At 41.1% G+C, this 22,533-nt stretch overlaps 1 protein-coding gene across 1 annotated transcript in view; it reads left to right on the top strand.

Annotated features, from left to right (window-relative positions):
* Nucleotides 1–2,577: 2,577 nt before the first annotated feature.
* Nucleotides 2,578–22,533, top strand: part of FRMD6 (FERM domain containing 6) — a 254,916-nt gene continuing 234,960 nt past the window's right edge. The window contains exon 1 of the mRNA XM_033188053.1: nt 2,578–2,866. The gene's annotated coding sequence lies outside the window, so the exon portion shown is untranslated. The remainder of the gene's footprint in view (nt 2,867–22,533) is intronic.

Raw genomic sequence — 22,533 nt, 5'->3', positions numbered from 1 at the left:
TGGCACTGAAAACATAGAAAAAATAAAAGACCAGAATAGTTCCCAAAGGAATCAAATTTCATAGTTGTATCTTCATGGACACTGATACAATACTAACCTCTTTCCTGGTCAGTCCAGAGCTTTGTCGATCTATAGACTCAATCACAAGATGCCTATTTCAAGTTGAAAGTGGATGATTCTTGTTGTAGGGATGCTTGTCCTTACGTGGAAGATGCCAATTATTCTCCTTTTTGTCATTTTAACATATGTTGTCATATCCCTAAAGATCTCTGAGCTTGCAGCCCTTAAAAAGAATGATGCAATGCTACATATGCTAGGCATGGAAAGATGTCCTAGATACAATATTCAGTGAAAAAAGCAAGTTTCAAGATAGTATATACGGTATAAAACCATTTTTTTTTGCTTTTAAAATACTGGAGAAATGTTGTTCTGGGACTAGCAGCATTGGCATTACCTGGGAGCTTGTTGGAAATGCAAATGCTTAGGCCTCACCCCAGACCTACTGCATCAGAAACTCTGAGTATGGGTTTGGGAATCATGAACATGACCCCCAGGTGGTCCCAATGAGTGCTCAAGCTGGAGACCTGCTGCTCTAGTGTGTACAGTGGCCCAGTATTGTTTGTTACTGTATATAGTATCCTAAGGTCTAGTGTGAGTTTGTCACAGCTTTATAATTGGTTTATAGTTATAGTCCCTGTAAATGAATCGCTTGTGTTTAGAAAGGATTTTGATTACATTATTTCTGGCTTATTGTATATGTATATACACATCCTTTACAAAATCAGTAAAATACAAAGTCAACAAATTATAGGTACTTTAAAAAATGCTAGTGACTATATGAAAAAAATCTCTAGATGGCTGTACATTAAGCTGGTACTTTTCAGGCTCTGATTTACATACAGATCACTTGGGGAATCTTGTGAAAATGCAAGACTGGATTAAGGCCTGAGGTCCTGCATTTCTAACCAGCTCCAGGTCAAAGCTGCTGTTCACATTTTGAATAACAAGCCACTAAAATGTTATCCATGGTTATTGTCGGAAGGTCAAATGGTGGGGGGTTATGCTTTGTACATTTCACCTTTGCACATTATTTTTTAAAAATATTCCTTTTACAAATAGCTATATTCAGAAAAAGGATGAAAGAGTTTTAAAGTCTTTCACCAGAATTTGCCTTATTTTGACATCTCTCTGTTATGCAGGCTTAGCCTTAAATCACATTTCCAAGAGTGAAGCAAAAGGAAACATCTATTGGCCCTAGAAATCCCCCCACTGATATTGTAGATATGAATGTTAAAAAGCAGTGCTGTTAGGTATAGAGGGAAGTAGGAAGAAATTCATATTAGCGGGATTTTTTTTAGTACAAGTATTAGAAATCTAATTGAAATGGGCTTAAGGAGATAAAGGACATTTTTAAGAAATCCGAGGGAAATGCTTGCTTTAGTCATGGCTGAATGAAGTATTCAAATGATACCGTAACAAGATCTGCTTTCTTCTGCAGTGGCTTTATCTTCAGGCAGTTCCTCTTTCCCCAGGGTGGCCACCAGCAGCCCTAGGCTCTGCTTCTATGATTAGAAACCACAGCAGAATGAGAACCTCCCTTCCCAGCAAAAATTCCAGGGCCGACTCCCATTGGCAGGAGCCCATCTCTGAAACTTTCACAGTAACTTTGATTGGCTAGACTTGGCCACAGGCCCACTTCTGAAGAAGTCTGGGGGTGGTATCAACCGCACCCATGCCAGCTGAGAGGAAGGGTGATTCCCCAAAGGAAAATCAAAGTTTTGATCCAAGAACAAGATGGAATCGATGTAAAAGTGAGAGGTGGTGTTCTGTTATTATGCCGGTCTTCCAGCCCAATCCTTTCATTTTGCTTATTTGGAAATCAGGTTAAGGGATTTATTCAAGGTCACATGGGTAGTCAACAGCAGAGCAAGATTTACCAACTTCTGCCCTATTTCTGTATCCTCTCTACTGTAGTACTGCCAGCTTCTTGGAAACTAGGAATGAATCAAACATGGAGCTTCTATAATGCTAGCCTTATATTTGAAATGTCTTCTGAAATACTGTATTTCATGGTATTGAATTTAAAGGAACTCTAATTGCACATCTGTCATCTTTGACTCTCCTACATTGACTGCCTGGAGTAAGAAAACCACATTCTTTCTGTGATAGTAATCCTTGCTACTCCTTTCCTCTTTGGGGAAACAAGTCAAAGCTTGACAAAGTGTGGCTGCTGATCTGTTTGAACGAAGTTCGATCCCTAACCAGTGATCCCATGAGTGAGGTAGATGCCCTATGGATGGAGAAGCTCACATCAGCCTCTGCTTTTTTTGTGGTATATTTTATCCCGAGAACTTGATTAATAATCTAGACTGGGTCCTCCCTTTGGGTGGGTATGTTGCCCTCCCAATTTTCCCAGGCACAGCAATATCTCTGCAGACAGGTACGGGCATGCATCAGAAATCTGGAGGCTCGCCCAAAAAGTTATGTCTGCTGTTTGTGAAGGGGCAATGTAGCAATTATATGAGTAATGCAGTGGCAGATCTTCTATGAGAAATTAAAACTGGAGAAAGAGGGCTTTCCTCCTTGAAGGAAGGGTGTTGGGTGAACTAACACTGTTTCCTCCTGCCCTTTCCCCCAATCTCACTCCCTTTCTCTCCAAACATTCTTCCTTGAGCACCCCACTCTGGCACTCACAAAGCCATGGGAATGGGAAAGAAGTGGCTGGAAGTAAACAGCCTGCTTACTCACAGCAACTGAAAATTTTGTTTTGACAATTCTGGTTCCAGGAGCAGGAGCTGAAGATTAACACCTGGAGACTGCCCCATTCTGAGAGCAGCAGCCTGGCTCCTGGTGGCTCCAGCAGCAGGTAGGAAAAAAATGTTTCTTCTTACCCTTTTTTATGAAATATAATCTGAAGACAAATTTAATGTTAAATTTCAGTACAATGGGCACAGTGGAATCCAGTACAATGGGCACAGGTTTAAATAATTTGATTTGTCTGCAAACCAGCTCAAACTGCCGAGAGTTGGTTCTGCTGCTGAAGCTGATCTGTCTCATGATTGATTCTTTAGGGAAGGGGGTATGTTGGGTTGTCCAATGTAACAGCCACTGCTGTCAGGGCTAGGAAGAAACTCACGTCTTCATGACTTGACGGTGCCTGTGCTTTCTGTACTTTTGCTTACAGTGTGTGTGTTTATGTACATGTGTCCTGTACTCCAGACACACACTTGCCTTTGTTAAGAATGCTCTCAAAAACACAGCTGATAACCTGACCAGAAGACAGGCTCCTTTGATGCACCGTTTTATTCTAAATGTTTCAAGAGTCCAACAATGACTTCTTGTAAGACACCATCATAAGTTCTTAAAAAGGAAGTTATTAAGAGTCTGGGAAACATTAAGTAGGTGTCAGTTACATTAGTATCAGTTACATGCTTACCCTCTGGGTTGGAAAAGGAGACATTTACATATTTTGGTTTCCTGCACTTCTTTTATGAGGGGTATAACTTAGCAAAACTAGACAAGAAACTGTAAAATGAATACAATAAGCTGTTGCAGAGTTTGTCATAACCGGATCCCAAGTGTTGTAAAAGTAAAATATGATGCATGTGTGACAGAAGGAAGTGATAAAGGGAATATGGAAAAGAACAAAGTGGAGTTTTATGAGAATTTCTAGGTCTACTTTTTAAAAGCAAACTAAGTTTGTGAATCAGCAACCAGGCAATCAGTTCTCAGAGAAGCTTCTTATGAACTGTGTCATTGCATTACTTTTAAGATGGCCAAATATTGAGGCTATCTGTTGTTTGCCGTTGTGAGTGTATGTCTGTGTTTCTGCACATACATTTATGACAGAGAGAGAGACAGAATATGAGAGAGGGAGAGAGGAGAAACTCTCATATACTGGCTTACAGACAAATGCTGGGTCATTTTAAAATGCATCTCTGTAACCACTTGTTCTGGAAACATTAATCACCACCTTCTGTGTTTTGGGCACAGTGCTAGGTCCTGGCTGTATATGTGTGTATAGTGTGTGAGGCACAGCGCTAGGTCCTGAACTATACATGTGTGTATAGTGTGTGGGGCACAGTGCTAGGTCCTGGACTATATATGTGTGTATAGTGTGTGTGTGTGTGTGTGTGTGTGTGTGTGTGTGTGTATAAAATGCAAAATTTCTTCTTTATAACCTTTACCTACCTCTTATTAGTGTTGCCAACAAAAAGACAACTGCAGAGTTTTAGTGCAGTTACCATAGCAGAACTCCTAAGGTGGCTTGTGTACTGACCTGCTATAAAAATATATATTGTCTATACATATTTGGGAATGACACCCTGTTGAATATAAATACTGTGTTCCTCTCAGTATTGGGCTCAAGATTCCTTAAAATCCAGTTCTCCAAGGCCAAGAATAGTGAGAGCTATTAGATTTGGATCCTGTTTGTGATCCCTGAGTTCCCTGGGCATGGGCCGTGGTTCTTGACTAAGGGCAGGCTCTAAGGCAGGAGCCAAATACCTTCTCTGCCCTGCCCTCTTCCCAAAACCCTGGGAATGAAGTTGAATGGGGGATGGGGTGGGTGGAGCCCCTTCCCCTTTGGAAGACTCTTCCCTGGGTGTCTCCAAGGGAATCTTCTTTTCTCTTTTGCATCGATCTGAATGCCCTAGGCTCTCAACTAACATTCTTGAACCTCCTTGCATGTTAGCATGGGGCTCTCACCTGCCCTAAGAGGCTGACTCCTCAGCTGGACTGAGGCAGGCCCAGAGGCACGGTTGATATATGTAAAGGTCACCTCATTAACAGCACATGTGCCTCCTTTTCACTGCTTCCTTACAGTTGCTTCTCTTGGTTGCTATAAATAACATCATTCCCCACTCTGGAAAATGTCTGAGTTTGTCATCGATGGTCCCTTAGCTCCTCATGTCTCCTAGTTCTGGTGAGAAATGCTGCCCAGGAGGAAATGACAAAGCAGAGGAAGAAATCAGCACCCAACAGCAATAACAGCACCCAGCATTTGCTAAGCGCCAGCTTATGTGCCAGGTACTGTGCTAAAGGTTTTAGATGCTTGATCTAATTTATTATTTACAATAACCCTGTGAGGTAAAGACTACTGGTATCCCCATTTTACAGAAACAAACAAACAAACCAAAAACCAAAATGGATGCTTAGACTTTTCTTTGCTGCTGGGGGATTCAAATCTAAGAGCCTGACGCCAAAGCATTCGACCACAGCCTGTGATGAGAGTGAAAATCAAATTGATCTTGCAAGTTGGCCAGGAGAAGACAGTACAGCCCTGTGAGGTGGGCACTTAGGCAGAATCCCTTCTGGCCCTCTTAGCTCCCTTGCTCTTCCATGGAGCCTCTGGAAAGGTCTGCTGGAGACCACCAGGGAGACCAAAGGACTTCCTCTGCTGCCTGTGACTTCTCTCTCCAAGTGGCCTGTCGTGCCTCCCTTTGAAGTCTGGCAGCTGACATCTATCTTGGTCTTTGTTTACAAACAAGGACAGTGCATCCTGTTCTTTCCTTGCTGTTCAGGGCTGACTTTAACTCTGCAGGAGCATATGTTTGACTTCCACTGTGCTGCTGTTTCCGGAGACAGACTCCTGCTTTAAGAGGAGTCAGGAGGTGTCCACACTCGCTCTTTTCCTTTCCTTGACTTTCAGCTAATATATTCCCCAGAACCTACCTAGAACCAAGAGCTTTCCTTTTGGGACGAATTCCTAGTACCTGTTTGAAACTACTCTCAGGTAGAGTTTGGGAAATCTCTAACCTGTTTGCCTGTGACCCCACAATTAACTAGTCATGTGATAGCTCATTCCCAAGCTGTCACAACTGTCACAACTCGAACCTGTTCGTGTGTGTAATCCATAGGCAAATCTTCAGTAATGTGGGTCTTGTCTCACAAGACTAGGGATGCCAGAGGAGGGCCAAGGTCAGCCTCCTTATCACCAAGACCATTGGATGAGTCTGGTTAACTTGAGCAGCACACCGAGACCTATCCCCTTAAATATCTTAGAAACTATTTTTATTGTATAACTTGGTAATGAATCAGTCAGGTATCATCTTCTTTGATATTTAGTCTGAAGTTGCTTATTTTCATTTTCAAAGGATTTCTCTCGTTTTGAATTTTTTTAAAAAGAGAATGAAAAAGATTGCAGATTTGAAACAACAAAAAGGGAGAAGACTAATATTAATTGAGCAGGTACTGAGTACCCAGTGTTTTACTCTTTACATGTGATACACCATTTAATCACGACAGAGCCTGACAAAGTAGAAAGACCCATTTTACAGTTGAAAACACTAAGTTTCAGTAAAAGTTCAGTACTAGGAGTGATGGAGGTGGCATGTAAATGGGGGTCATAATTTGAAGCTCAAGTTGTTTCCCTTATTCCATGCTGCCTCCACTGTGGTGCCTAGATTATAAACTCCTTCCCAGTGGACAGGGTGTGCTCAGATGGTTCATCTCATTTCATCTTCACAATTCTGGGATATAGATACATGACACTGATTCAGCAGATGGGGAAACTGAGACTCAGAAGGTGCTGCTATGTTTATTTAAAACCACTTCCTATTATGGCTTTAAAAAGTTTCCTCCTCATTTCAAAGACACCTGACTTCCTGGGAAAATGGTGTTTACATGAAAAAATTTAATCTCCCAGATCCTAATCAACAATCATCTATTTGTATCACTTTAGATTTTTCAAAACCTTGATCTTAGCAATATGTGTTTACTACTTTGTTCTACTTTATTTCTAACATAATTTTATTTCATAGACACAGGTTGATATGGTTTGGTTGTGTCCCCACCCAAATCTCGAACTATAGCTCCCATAATTCCCATAATACATGTCGTGGGAGGGACTCAGTGGGAGGTAATTGAAACATGAGGGTGGGTCTTTCCTGTTCTGTTCTCGTGATAGTGAATAAGTCTCATGAGAGCTGATCGTTTTATAAAGGGGAGTTCCCCTGCGCATGCTCTCTCTCTTCCCTGCTGCCATGCAAGATGTGATTTGCTCCTGCTTTGCCTTCTACCATGATTGTGAGGCGTCCCCAGCCATGTGGAACTGTGAGTCAATTAAACCTGTTTCCTTTATAAGTTACCCAGTCTCAGGTACATCTTTATTAGCAGTGTATTTATTAACTAATACACGGGCAAATGTCAATGAAGTGACATACTTGTCATTTACTATATAAACATAGTTTCCTATCCTATTACTCAGGCCAATTCCTTATTATTGAGCTTTTGAGATAGTCCAATGAATGCAACTTTTTAACTTTTTCCTTTGGATTTTTCTTTTGGACATGTCAGTCTGTTCAGGCTGCTATAACAAAATACCATAAATTTGGGTGGCTTATAAACAATAGAAATTTATTTCTCACAGTTTTAGAGGCTGGAAAGTCCAAGAACAAGGTGCCAGCCAATGTGGTGTCTGGTGACGGTCTCCTTCCTCACAGATAACCATTGTCTTACCCTAAGTGATGGAAGTGCTAGCTAGTGGGGGTTCTTTTTAAATAAGGGCACTAATCCCAATTATGTGGATTCATAAGGATTTCAACCTATGAATTCTTGGGGTATACAAACATGCAGACAATATCATTGCCCCAGTCCCCCAAAATCCATGTTCTTCTTTCATGCAAAATACATTCATTTCACCCCAATAGCACCAAGAGTCTTAACTTATTTCAGCATCAACTCAAAAGTCTAGGGTCCAAGGTCTCATCCAAATAGCATCTAAATTAGATATAGATGAGATTCAAGATATGATCCACTCTGAGGCAAATTGCTCTCTAGCTACGAATCTGTGAAACCAAATGTGTTATATGCTTCTATGATACAGTGGTAGGATAGGCATATAATGGACATTCCCATTCCAAAAAGGAAAAATAGGGTAGAAGAAAGGAGTAACTGGTTCTGAGCAAGTCTAAAACCTTAAAACTCAGAAACAATCTTTGGCTTGATACTGTGCCCTCCAGGCACACTGGGGCAGAGACTCTGCCTTCTGGATCCATTGGAGTGGTGGTTCTGCCCTCACAGATTTGTTGGGCAAAGGCCATGCCACAGCTGTCATGGTTCGGAGTTGTGTGCTTGTGGCTCTTCAGGGCTGAAATGCACACCTGTGGCAACGTCTATCTAGGGTCATGGGGACAGCCTCGCCCCCATGGCTCCACTCTGCATTGATTTTTGGTACCCTAATAGTAATCTATGATAATCCTGTGCTTGACGGGCCTTTTGCACTTGGGCCCATGATGAAGGTGGCAGCCCTAATATTTTCTGAATTTCCTTCAGAGCCATTTTTCCATTGTCTTAGACAATAGGTCCTGGTTTCTGTTTTGATAGTTGACTAATTTCCTTGTCAACTGTCATTGTCATTTGGCCACACTCTTGATGTTTTCTCCCAGATATACTTTCTCATTCTTTACAATATGGATAAGCTGAGAATTTTCTAAATCTTTCAGCTCTCCTTCCATCTGGATTAACAATTTCATCTTTACATCATTTCTCTCTTCTCACATTTTAGTATAGTCAGCCAGGAGAAGCCAAACCATACCTTCAACACTTGACCTAGAATTTTTCTCAGCCAAATATCCAATTTCACTGCTCACAAGTTTTTCCTTCCACAAAACACTAAGACAAAGACACAATTCAACTAAGTTATTTGTCACTTTGTAACAAGGATCACCTTTATTCCATTGTTTAATAACACGTTTCTTGTTTCCCTCTGAGATCTCATCAGAATGGCCTTTCATATCCATATTTTCACCAATATTCTGTTCACAACAACCCCACTTATATAGTCTGTAAGAATATTAAGGCATTCTCTACAGCTTTTCTCTTTTCTTTCTAAGTCCTCACCAGAATCACCTTTAAGGGTCTATTTTAGGAAAACACAAAAGTTCAGACCATAGGAGGGGAGTATGGCCTCCAAAGAAGAAATCACTGAGTCAAATAGAATGACAAATTTCATAGCTCTTCTGGCACATTGCCAGACTGATTTCCTCAGAGACCAGCAACAAATGCAAGTATTGTTTCCCTACAATCTTAGGCTGCCCTGTTCTTTATTAAGTTGAATTTGTTTATAGTTCTCCTTCCGAAAGCTTTGGGTGCACTGATCTTAGAGTGTCTTTCTCCCTATCACTGAGCCTTCTAACTGAGGACTGACGCTGAGCCAGCTAACAGCAGCAATTCCTCCAGTCAGGGTAAGAAGACGTTAAATGCCATTTTCCATGGCCTAAAGGAATTGGAGAGGTGGAGGAAATGCATGGGATGAATTGAGAAGGAAAGAAAACTAGGTGAAGAAGCATGATAAAGAGAGGTGTAATGGATGATATGGGAAAATTAACCCCTTGGGGTTCTTGAAATAAAGACCAAGATGTGAACTATATGTATTTATTGGTTTAGGTGGTTGCCAGCCTCCAAGATAGCCCCTAATGATGACTGCCTCCTGATATTAGTAACCTGTGTTGCCCTACCCACATTCTATAAGGGTTGGTCTGTGTGACTGGAATACAAGATAAGGGATGATATGTTACTTCTGTATTACATGTGGAAGATGTAGCAGCTTCCATCTTGGTCACTCATTCTTCTCTCACACTCTTGGATCACTCACTCTGGGGGAAGTCAGCTGCAAGTTGAAAGCAGCACTGTGGAGAGGCCCATGTCATGAAGAGCATGGTGGTGACAGTGTTCCAACTGCAGCAGAATCTCAAACCACATCTTCACCAGAAAACCTGTACCATCTGCTCAACTAGTTCCTTGTTCAACTGAATAGATTATATCAGTTATCTGTTGCTGTGGAACAAAGCACCCCAAAACATAGTGGCCGAAAACAACAATGATTTCTTGTTTCTCACACTTCTTTGGGTTAATTAAGTAGCTCGCATGCTGTCATCTTCCTATATTTACTCGTGTGACTGCAGTCAGCTACAGATTTAAGAGGGTGTCACTCCCATGTCTGGGGCCTCAGATAGAGGTGGTTGGAATAGCTGGGACTCTAACTCCTGTGGTTTTCTTACAGGCTTTCGCACAGTGCAATGTTCTCAGGGTACCAAGAGGATAACAGTAAAAACTGCGAAGCCTCTTCGGATCTGGGCTTGGAAGTTGCACAGCATTACTTCACTTCTGCCACATTCTGTTGGGTAAAACAAGTAAAAAAGGTTAGCTTAGATTAAGAGATGGGGGAATAAACTCTGCCTCTTAAAGAGAAGATTTGCAAATAATTTTTGGTCACTTATAATCCACAAGTCTACCATCTGGAAATAATTATTTGCATTCTTCCCATATGCAAAATATACTCATCCCTCCAAGACACTTAAAGTCTCATCTAATGATTGTGTCAGGTTCAAAGTCCATGATTTTATGATCTGCCGTCTGGTCCAGACATCAAATTTCTCACATGTAGTTTCTCTTCATCTAGAAATGAGATTTGCCTTCCAACATAGCATATCCTGGCCGCTGTTTGTTTCCTCTAAATTATGCTTACAAATTAAACCATAAACCCACCATACAGTGTTGAAACAGGGACATGGTAACCTTAATATATATCCTCATTCAAAAAGGAGGGTAATGGGAGGCAATAGCAGTAATTGGTCCATAGTAATTCTGACATATATATCTGGGCACATATTTTCAGATTCCTCCACTCAAGCAGGCAGAATTCCTTGATTAGAATATGGCTCTACTTTTGAGTCAGCCCTCTAGGTTCTTGATTCCATCTTCTGAAATAACTTTTTTTTTTTTTTAAGGAATGACCTATGTTTGCAGCCAAGTATCCTTCTCAGCCTGTTTCTTGCTTGTAGAAAGTTGGGAGCCCAGAGGTCTCTTATCATCTAAACTGTTATTTATATAAACCTGTTCTTTGATCTGATACAACTCCTTTAAAAACTTTATGGGTTTTCCATGTATCATATTATTATTCTCTCTATTAGACAAAATCTGTATCCATAATTCTTTCTGGGACAGGCCTGTCTCTACAAATGCTCTCTCCATAGTAATGTTACAACAGAAATATAATGAAAGCCACGTATGTGAATCATATACATGGTTTTTTGAAATCCTTATAGCCACCTATTTTAAAAGAGTAAGAAGAAACAGATGAAATTATAATATTTTATTAGATCCAGTGTATCTAAAATATTATCATTTCAACATGTAATCTGTATAAAAATTAAGATTTTTAAACTTTTCCATATTACATTTGAAACCCAGCATGTATTTTACACTTACAATACATCCAATTTGGACTAGCCATATTTCAAGTACCCAATAGCTACACATCACTAGTGGTTACCATCCTGGGCAGCCCAGCTCTATATTACCCAGGGATATTTTGGGATGAGGCTTCTACCAATCTTAGAAGCCCTTTCATCCAGTTGAGAGTCTACTCAGAACTTCCTAAAGTCCTTTAGAGGCCTTAATACAGGATTTTATAGCCACACTCTAGATTAATCTTTACCCTGAAACCATTTCTTACTTTGAGAATCCTTTGCCAGCTGGAGAAAATGGAAATGAGGAACAGTCTTACATTCCAATCCGGCAAGTCCTGGGACCTGCTCATTTCCTCTATGTTCTGCTTGCAAACTAAATGATTCCTTCTTTAACTCATCCCTCTTTCTGCTATACCTTATCAGGCAGTGTTAAAAAAAAAAAAAAAAAAAAAAAAAAACCTCTGTTTTAGCATTTTGTGTAGAAATCGCGTTAGCCAGACCCACAAGTTTATCAGGTACGGTTTTTGCCTTACAGGTTACCACAGGAAATTATTTTGCTGATTGTTTCAAAAATATGGGTTGCCCTTTTTCCAGACTCCAAAAATAATTTCCTCTCTTCTCTTCCAGCCTCTGCCCACCATGTGGTCCCAAAGCCAGTGCCACATATTTTAATTTTTGTTTTGTGGCAGCACTCCACTCACCAATTTTTGTTTTTTATTCATTGCAGAGTCACAAATGATTCCAATGCTTAGTGACTTAAAACAATAATTTGTTATTTTTCATGATTCCGTGGGTTGTCTGTCTAGTTTAATTACTACTGGTATGACCTGGGCTTATGCACAAGGCTGCCTTCAGCTGGAAGATCAACTGGGGCCTGGGCTCAGCTGGGACAGCTGGGCCTCTGTCTGTCCATCTGCTCTTTCATCCTTCAGGAGGCTAGACTTTCTCATGTGGTGGTGGCAGTGTTCTGAGAGTACAGTACAAGCTTCAACAGGCAAGCATTTATTGAGCTTCTAAACATGATCACGTCTACTGATTCCAACCATGTGACCAAACCCAGCATCGCGTGGGAGGAAACTACACAAGAGCATGGATCCTGGGAGGCATGATGAGTTGGGGAACAATTAATGTAAAATCTACCACTCGATCTCATAGGTATTTTATGTATTACATAAGATATTTGTATCTAAAGCACTTTGTAACCCAGTCCTACTGCTCTGCAATTTGCCCAGCGTCCCACAAACAGTGACTGAATTTGGTTCCAATGTTGCTTTTACTTTACATTTGGAAAGATTCCACCCATGCTTACTCAGTCTAACAAGAAACAGAGTTGAGCAGATGGGACAGGTTTCCTGGCAGAGGTGTGACTTGGAATTCCTCTGCAGTTTTCAACACAGTTAGTTCTCACACATCAAGACCTCACATGAACCCTTGCAGTAGATGATGTTCAATAAACACGTGTTTCCTGATGCTCCTTTCCTTCCAGAGACGAACCTTGCCCTCCTTTAGCAGAGATGTTGACTCTCAGCAATGATAGCTGAGCCTGTAGTTTTTCTCTGTTCAAAGTTGTCTCCTGGCCACTCATTAATATACAAGAGAAAGCAGAGAAAGAGTAATTGAGGTATGAATGGCCCAATTTTCTTTTCTATATTTTATACTAAAACTTCTATGGTTTTGATAGAATGTCAGATTTCCTATTTAAAGGAAATCGGCTAACATTTATTCAGAACTTTTGTGTTAAGTGTGAGACATTGTATAAAAGCTTCAACTATATTAACTTATTTAATCCTTAAAGCAGTCTGTTTTACAGATGTGGAAATGAAGCACAGAGAAACTAGATAACAGCCCAAGGTCACACCCCAGTCAGCCCAGCTCTGAGGTCCATGTTTCTAATCACTGTCCCACAGCTGTCTACATAGAGGGAAGGCAGAGAGACCATGAAATCAGAGAAAAGCAAAGTGTGGGGTATAGCAGAAATCAGAGCAACAGTCTGATACTGTGTATATTCTTTTCAGGTATTCGGTCCTTGGGTGATCTGTATAAACTCTTCTAGGACCCAAATTTCTTTTGGTCACTTGGTTTCCCAATTTGGCACATGGGTAGGGAGGTATTTTTTTTCTTAATTTATCTCATTTGATTCTCATATCTGAACTGAGCTTGTTAAATTGAAAATATTCCCATGTGTTATGGAAATAATGGCTTGGTGGCCCTGGCTAGAGAGTGTGCCGTGTCTTGGAAGACCTCGGCAGGGCTCCCGCTAACCTGGTGGAGAACACACAGTTTACCTCCTGCTACATCAAGTCTTATGATATTGTGAAGGTGCCAAGTTTGCATGCAGGGTGACAAAAAGAAGCAGCTCACATTCACAATTGAGTCTTTTAAAGTCTGCCCGAATGTTGCTGGAGCTGCATTTTAAAGGGTTTTGGCAGTTACATATTTTGGGAGATGATGGGGGAAAATGTTATAGATGTAAACGAATGTGGAAGTAGTATAAAGATAGTGTGTATGTGGGCCGGGCACAGTGTACTCCCAGAACTTTGAGGGGCCGAAGCAGGTAGATCATGAGGTCAGTAGTTTGAGACCAGCTTGGCCAACATGGTGAAACCCTGTCTCTACTAAAAATACAAAAATTAGCTGGGTGTGGTTGCACGTCTCTGTAATCCCAGCTACTCAGGAGGCTGAGGCAGGAGAATCACTTGAACCCAGGACGTGGAGGTTGCAGTGAGCCAAGATCATGCTCCAACCTGGGTGACACTGCACTTCAGCCTGGGTAACAGAGTGAGACTCTCTCTCAATTAAAAAAAAAGAAAGAAAGAAAGAAAAGATAGAAAAAGATAGCGTTTATGTAAAGAGAAAGTTTTGAGTGAAGCAAGATCTGTGCTACTCACTCATTTTTAGATTAGTTTTTGTATGTGTGGACACACCTGAATCGTTCATGTGTCTTCAGTTAACAGAAAAAGATTTAGGAAGTTAAAGAAACCTGAAGGCCGTAGAAGATTGTATATACACATATATATGTGTATATATAGAAGATTATATATGTATATAATATATATAGAAGATTATATATATGGCCATAGAAGATTATATATATGTGAATATATATAAATATATTTTTATATATGTGTATATATACACACACACATACATATAATGGGTGTGAGTCACATGTGGCTTAAGTATCTTGAGTTGGAAGCCCATACGGTGAGCAGTACAGTGAGTTGTTTCTAAGTTAATTTCTATGGCAAGTGTCAACGATCTTAAAAATGTTAGCCTAAATTAGGAAGCAGTTTTGATCTTTGATACTGCAGGGATTTTGCCATAAATAATTATGGGAAACTTGCCAGCTTATCAGGGTGGATTGGCATTAAGAAAACTGGTGCTCAGTTTCTCTGTTCCTCCTTCCTAGCATAAATCATTTCCTCTACTCCAAAACTCTAACAATCGGGCTTAGAATTGTACTATGTACTGAATAAGAAATTGGAAACAGAAATTCAGAATCTCTCCATGCCCTGTTTCCTCCTGTCTTGCTGGCTCATTTGGGATGTTATGTCATTTTCTTTTTTCTTCAACTTTTATTTTAGCTTCAGAGGTACTTGTGCAGGATGTACAGGTTTGTTGCATAGGTAAATGTGTGCCATGGTGGTTTGCTGCACAGATCATCCCATCACCTAGGTATTAAGCCCAGCATCCATGAGCTATTCTGCCTGATGCTCTGCCTCCCCCAACCACCCCCTCCCGACAGGCCCCAGTGTGTGTTGTTCCCCCACCATGTGACCATGTGTTCTCATTATTCAGCTCCCACTTGTAAGTGAGAACATGCGGTGTTTGGTTATCTGTTTCTGTGTTAGTTTGCTGAGGATAATGGCTTTCAGCTCCATCCTGGTCCCTGCAAAGGACATGATTCTGTTCCTTTTTATGGCTCCATAGTATTCCATGGTGTATATGTACCACATTTTCTTTATTCAATCGATAATTGATGGGCATATAGGGTGATTCCATGCCTTTGCTATTGTGAATAGTGCCACAATGAACCAGTTCATGCATGTATCTTTATAATAAAATGATATATATCCTTTTGGATATATACCCAGTAATGGGATTGCTGGATCAAATGGTATTTCTGCCTCTAGGTCTTTGAGGAATCACAACACTGTATTCTACAATGGTTGAACTAATTTCCGCTTCCACCAACCGTGTAAAAGTGTTCCTTTTTATCTGCAACCTTGCCAACATCTGTTGTGTTTTGACTTTTTAATAATAGCTGTTCTGACTGGCATGAGATAATATTTCATTGTGGTTCTGATTTGCATTTCTCAAATGCTCAGTGATGTTAAGTTTCTATTCATATACTTGTTGGCCACATGTATGTCTTCTTTTGAGAAGTGTCTGTTCATGTCCTTTGCCCACTTTTTAATAGGGTTGTTTTTTTCTTGTAACTTTAAGTTTCTTATAATAGCTGGATATTAGACTTTGGCAGGTGGATAGATTGCAAAATTTTTTCCCATTCTGTAGATTGTCTGTTCACTCTGATGATAGTTTATTTTGCTGTACAGAAGCTCTTTAGATTAATTAGATTCCATTTGTCAATTTTTGCTGCAGTTGCAATTGCTTTTGGCATTTTTGTCATGAAATCTTTGCCTGTGTCTATGTCCTGAATGGTATTGCCTAGATTTTCTTCTAGAGTTTTTATAGTTTTGGGTTTTACATTTAAGTCTTTAATCTATCTTGAGTTAATTTTTGTATATGGTGTAAGGAAGGAGTCCAGTTTCAATTTTCTGTATATGGCTAGCCAGCTCTCCCAGCACCATTCATTAAATAGGGAGTCTTTTCCCCATTGCTTGTTTCTGTTAGGTTTGTTGAAGATCATGTGATTATAGGTGTGTGTTTTATTTCTGAATTCTCTATTCTGTTCCATTGGTCTATGTGTCTGCTCTTGTACCAGTACCATGCTGTTTCGGTTACTGTAGCCTTGTAGTATAGTTTGAAGTCGGGTAGCATGATGAGTCCAGTTTTGTTCTTTTTGCTTATGATTGTCTTGGGTATTCTGGCTCTTTTTTGGTTCCATACGATTTTTAAATAGATTTTTCCAATTATGTGAAGAATGTCAATGGTAGCTTAATGGGAATAACATTGAATCTATAAATTACTTTGGGCAGTATGGACATTTTTACAATTTTGATTCTTCTATTCATGAGCATGGAATGTTTTTCCATTTGTTTGTGTCCTTTCTGATTTCTTTGAGCCATGGTTTTTGTTCTCCTTGAAGAGGTCCTTCACATCCCTTGTTAGCTATATTCCTAAGTATTTTATTTTCTTTGTAGTAGTTCTGAATGGGAGTTCATTCATGATTTGGCTCTCTGCTCACCTATTATTGGCATATAAGAATGCTAGCGATTTTTGCACGTTGATTTTGTATCCTGAGACTTTGCTGAAGTTGCTTATCAGCTTAAGAAGCCTTTGGGCTGAGACAATGGGGTTTTCTAGATATAGAAAATATTCATAGTGAATACCATTCATAGGAGTGGTGAGAGAGGGCATTTTTGTCTTGTACCGGTTTTCAAGGGGAATGCTTCTAGCTTTTGCCCTTTCAGTATGATATTGGCTGTGGGTTTGTAATATATGGATCTTATTATTTTGAGGTATGTTCCTTCAATACCTAGTTTATTGAGAGTTTTTAACTTGAAGGGATGTTGAATTTTATCAAATACCTTTTCTGTTAGGTGTCTATTCTAAATAGGCATCTATTGAGATAATCATGTGCTTTTGTCTTTAGATCTGTTTATGTAACTAATCACATTTATTGATTTGAACATGTTGAACCAACCTTGCATCCCGGGGATGAAGCCAACTTGATTGCGGTGGATAAGCTTTTTAATGTGCTGCTTGATTTCGTTTGCCAGTATTTTATTGAGGATTTTTGCATTGATGGTCATCAAGGATATTGGGCTGAAGTTTTCTTTTTGTCATAGCTCTGCAGGGTTTTATTATCAGGATTATGCTGGCCTCATAGAATGAGTTAGGGAGAGTTTCTCCTTTTCAATTTATTGGAATAGTTTCAGTAGAAATGGTACCAGCTCTTCTTTGTACCTTTGATAGAATTCAGCTGTGAATCTGTTTGGTTTTGGGGTTTTTTTTGGGGGGGGTTTGATAAGCTTTTTATTACTACCTCAATTTCAGAAATCATTATTCGTCTATTCAGGGATTCAATTTCTTCCTGGTTCAATCTTGGGAGGGTGTATGTGTCCAGGATTGTATCTATTTCCTCTAGATTTTCTAGTTTATGTCATAGAGATGTTTGTAGTATCTTCTAATGGTTGTTTGCATTTCTGTGAGGTCAGTGGTGATATCCCCCTTACCATTTCTGATTGTGTTTATTTTATTCTTCTTTATTAGTCTAGCTAGGTTTCTAGCTTTCTGTTTGTTTTTCTTTTAACAGTCAGGCTACTCTACTATAGCGCTGCTCTGGTTTGCTGGGGTCTGCTCCAGACCCTAGTTGCCTTGGTTTTTACCATACCTGGAGATGTCACCAGTGAAGGCTGTAAAACAGCAAAGATGGCAGCCAGTTCCTTCCTCTGGAAGCTCCATCCTGGGGGTACTGACCTGTTTCCAGCCTGAATGCATCTGTAGGAGGTGGCTAGAGACTCCTGTTGGGAGGTCTCACCCAGTCAGGAGAAACAGGGTCAGGCACCCACTTGAAGAAGCAGTCTGGTTGCTTTTTGATAGAACAGGTGTGTACTTTTTTGTGCTGGGCTGGAGATGTGAGTGAGGGACAGCTCTCCGCTTCATTTTTCAGTCGCTGACACAGCAGCTCATCTCCAGACCAGGAAATCCTTATTCTGGTCTGACTAGAAATTGCTCCTTTTTCTTTTAACCCTGTCTACTTTTCTCACTGGACCTCTTCAGATCCTCTTTCTCTGATGGTTTAAATCAGATCCTGCTACTGCTACCTGGTAACACAGCTCTGTCTGGGTGCAGAGAAGCAAATGGGTACTATCAACCACACAGGCTGTTCCAGAACAATTGCATTCCATGTTGTGGCACAGCAGGCATGAATCTGTGATGGAAGCATCACACTCACCCAAAGAACAGAGTAGGCTACAGTTGCTCAAGTTTATTTTACAGGGTTTCTGTTTAAAGTTAGACAGCAGCTGCCTGTCCTTTCAGTTGAGCTCTTGCCATCATAGTGGAGAAGCCAGTCAGCCAACAGCATGGCACAGCGCCACGCTCCTATTCCTCCTCAATTCGTAGGCTTACATCTGGCTCTTGGGGAAGATCTCAGGTGAAGAGCTATCTTGAGGCTCACTGTCCAGTTAGGAATTGTTCCTTGGGTGGCTTTTACATCTCCAGGAGGCAAGCAGAATCCTCTATCCAGAGGTAGGGTTGGATGGTGCATTGTTGGTAGGACTAGAGAGAACTTAGAAAGGCTTTCTGTCCCCCGAATATTCCCCCAGAAACTTGTTGCACTATTAAGGAATCATTTATTTGTGTTAACAAATACTCTTTATATATTTTTAAACTTTTTTTAGAGACAGGGTCTCATTGTGTTGCCTAGGTTGGTCTCAAACTCCTGACTTCAAGCAATCTCTCACCTCAGCCTCCCAACAAATATCCTTTTAGACATGTTTATTATTTATACCTAAAAATAGATTGCTTGTTTATCAAATTTTTACATTAATTGTAAAACAAGCTGGGCACTTCCTAGAGAAGGGAAAGGGCTCACAGGTCAGGGACAAGGACAAAGGGGTTGTCTAGAATAACAAGGTATCATGCTTGGATGGAGGGGTGGTGGGGTAGGGGAAGAACTTTTGGCAATCAGTATGTGAATTTTGAGTACCAGTGACTCCTACATCTGTATTCACAGTCCCAGATTCTCTCCAGAGTCCCAAATCCATATTTACAATTTCCCTTTCAATAGATCCATCTAGAGTCCAACAGGCACCTTAAATGCAGCATGTTCCTAAACCTAAATCCATCCTTTCTTCTTTACTGCCCATACTCATACCTTTTCTCTACTCCAAGCCTTTTTGAATTTTCCCCCCAGTCAATCACCCTTTCCAAAGGTTTTATCTCATACATTTCTCTGCTCTAACCCCCCACTGCCCGTGGCTTCTTTCTGGCTCTCAGTTTCCTCACACGGCCAATTGCAAATGGCCTTTTTATTGGTCTTTCTCCCTTCATCTCCCTCTTTCTGCTTTATTTCCTCCTCCATACCACTGCCAAAATTAACTGTCTGAACACAAGTCTGATCACCATTCTCCTCCAAAAACCTTTCCTGTAACAATCTGCCATAGCTACAGAATAAAGTCTAAACTCTGAAATACACTACACAGAGCTTGTCTCCGTCTAGCCACTCCACCAGGTCCACCACTGGAGCACAGGCTTTGGTGACATTTCTTATGCTCTTTCCTCTGCATGAAATGGCCTTTTCCTATTCTAATCCTTTCTTCACCATTCCATCAGATCTAGCCTTCTCTGCAAAGCTGTCACCATTCCATCAGATCTAGCATAATTATTGCCTTCTCTGAAAAGCTCTCTCTAGCTTCCCCAGGCCTCCCTCTCAGTGCCCAGAACATTTTATACAGTACAGCTCCTATAGTTGGAGCACTAATGTTTGACAAGTGTCTGTACACAGGAAGTGCTCAATTAATGTTTACTGTTAAATGAAGAGGATGGTGGTGAAGAGAGGCTCCAAGAGATTACAGAAGGTGCCAGAGGGAGAAGAGAAAACAGTGAACATCAAGTTAAAACAGCAAATGAGCTATGCCATATACAATCATCAGACCGGAAGAGATTAAAAAGACTCACAGTGCCCAGTGTTGAGGGTGAAGGAGGAAAATGGGTGTTTTCATTTGCTGCTGGATGCTTGGTATCCTGATCGAGACTGTGGAAGGAAATTTTGACAGCATGCACTTTAAAAAGATGACAGGATTTGACCCAGCACTTCCAGGCTGAAGAATTCCCCTTAAGCAAATGATCTGACCAGCATTTAATGATATTTATATAAAGATCCCTGTTTATATCAACAATAACCTAGTGACTGCTGAAACATCTAACTACAGGCAACTGACTAAATAAACCACAGCACATTTTTACCTTAGACTATTAAACAGTCATTAAAAGTGATAATATGGATCTATATTTATTAATATGGAAGGATAACCTTTGTGATATATTGTAGAATGAAAAAAGCTGGTTATAAAAATATGCATATACTATGATCTCGCTTAAAAATATTAACATTAAACAATCATGAGGAATGTGTATTATAATGTTAATTGTGCTCATTCCCAGTTGGTGGTTTCTTTACGCCATTCTGTATTTTCTGAATTTTTGAAATGATCAGAATTGGTTGTATAGTCACACACACACACACACACACACACACTGCAATAAGGCTATTTCCATTAGGAGAAAGAGCAGAGAAAGCAGCCTTAGCGATGGTCGGCTAACGCTGACTTCTGGTTCCCACTGTCATAGCAGCTGCAGGGCAGCCTGGCTGGTGCAGACGCTGAAAGCAGCAGAGTCCTCACAACCCAGAGGGAGCCGAGTTGAGGACAGACTGAGCATTGCAGTGGTGACAGTGCTAAGTGAAGATCCAGCAGTGTGGCAGCAACATGTGCTTCCAGATCATTCCCCAAAAGGCATGAGTCCCATGCCGTTTCTGTTAATATCCAGGCTAGCTCAGAACCCACTGGAGGATATCTGGAAGACACTAGGAGCTAAATTAGGTAGAAACCTGAATAATTCATGGCCACAGACCTTTTCAAAATTCTACTATAGGGGAAAATCATCTTTAAAAGTCTCTGTATCAGGAATTCCAGTCTGGCTGAGCTAAATAAAACCTAGCGGGGAAGCTGGCAGTAGCTTCTGAAGCAGAGGACCTCCTCCTCTTTCCCCTCTCCCTTCCCCACTAATGTGTTTTAGTTCATAGAGTGCCTGCTGATTTCCAATTCCACTAGAAGTACTCCAGAGTGAGTGTTTGTTGAAAACACAACCCAGGGGAGCTGAAAGGGCTTGGCTGGGCATTGCAGTGGTGACAATGCTGAGTGAGGATTCAGCAAATGTGGCAGCAACAATTGCCTCCTGATCGTTCCCCAAACCCAGAGGATGGCTTTTTCTTGGTGATGGACAACAGGGACGCTCTGCCTTCCAAAATGCTCTGTGCAGCTTGAAATGGCATGATCCCTTGCCCGATCATGGGAGCCCCCTCATCCTTTGCTGTGCCTCCCCCTGCTACTGAGTGTGCCCACTCAGGCTCCATCGCAGACCCTGCAGCTTGCTACTCCCCTCTTCAGCCCCTCAGTTTTCCCTGCAGCTGCTAAAGTGGCCTTGGCCCGGGCAGTGAGGTGGATGGAGAGCACCCCCCAGCCGTGCTCACAGCCACCTCTCCCGCTAGGTGACCCCATCCGGCCCTGCCTGTTGCTACTCTCCATGTCCTTCCCCCACCCCTGGAGTGCTCCCTCCTCTCGGCTGCCCATGCTCATAAATCTAGAGGGCCCCAGAGGCCGGCATTGGCAGCAATTTGGCCAGAGTCTGTCCCCAGAGCAAATTGTCTGGGAGCTCTGCCAGCTTCTGAAGAAAATCTGCTTTGTGAACAGGGGAAGAAGCCTCTTTTATACTTTCTGCTAATCACGTTATTCACATAAGAGAGCCCCGTGTGTTTCCTTTCTTTCCCACAAGTCCTCACACTCAAGCCCCTGCTTGTCCTGGAGCCTTGAGGAGACAAGAGCAAGATGTGAACAGGTGGTCAACTATTGTTCAAAATATGGAGAAAACATAAAATACGTGTCCTAAAACTCGTTCGGTTTCTCAAAAGGCGAAGGCATTTTATTAAACACATTTTCTTAGTAAGGAGAAAAATAAGGCTCTAGCCCAGCTGGAAAATTTACTGTGGCCCATCCTGAGCACTCCCCTCTCTTCACAAAACAAATAGTCACATGAATTGTGTCTTAAAAAGCAAACTATAATTATAGTCTCTTGCCTGTAAGCTTGATTTCTCTGTGATGTTTCTAGGCTAATTTGATGTTCTCTGCCTTGACTTGTCCTTTCACTTTTGGCCTTTCCCTCTCTTCCCACCCTTTTCTTCAAACGCTGGTCTTTTCCTGTTTCTCTCCTTCCCAGACTCCCTACCTCAAAAGCCAATAGAGTCCAACAGATCAAGAATGACTATGAATGACTGAGGCTCATATGTTTTAAAGAAAACATGGTGAAAAAGTCAAGCTTAGGTGAGGGATATCCTTCAAGTCATGAGTTCAAGCAGTTATGCCTTAACGTCGCTGCTCATCATCATTCAAAATGTTTATACAAGGCCTCACTTGGAATTGCCCTGAGGGATGGT

The sequence above is a fragment of the Trachypithecus francoisi genome, unplaced genomic scaffold (assembly GCF_009764315.1).
Source record: "Trachypithecus francoisi isolate TF-2019V2 unplaced genomic scaffold, Tfra_2.0 Lachesis_group3, whole genome shotgun sequence".
In the NCBI taxonomy this organism is placed as follows: domain Eukaryota; kingdom Metazoa; phylum Chordata; class Mammalia; order Primates; family Cercopithecidae; genus Trachypithecus; species Trachypithecus francoisi.
This window is presented reverse-complemented; position numbering and strand designations above follow the sequence as displayed.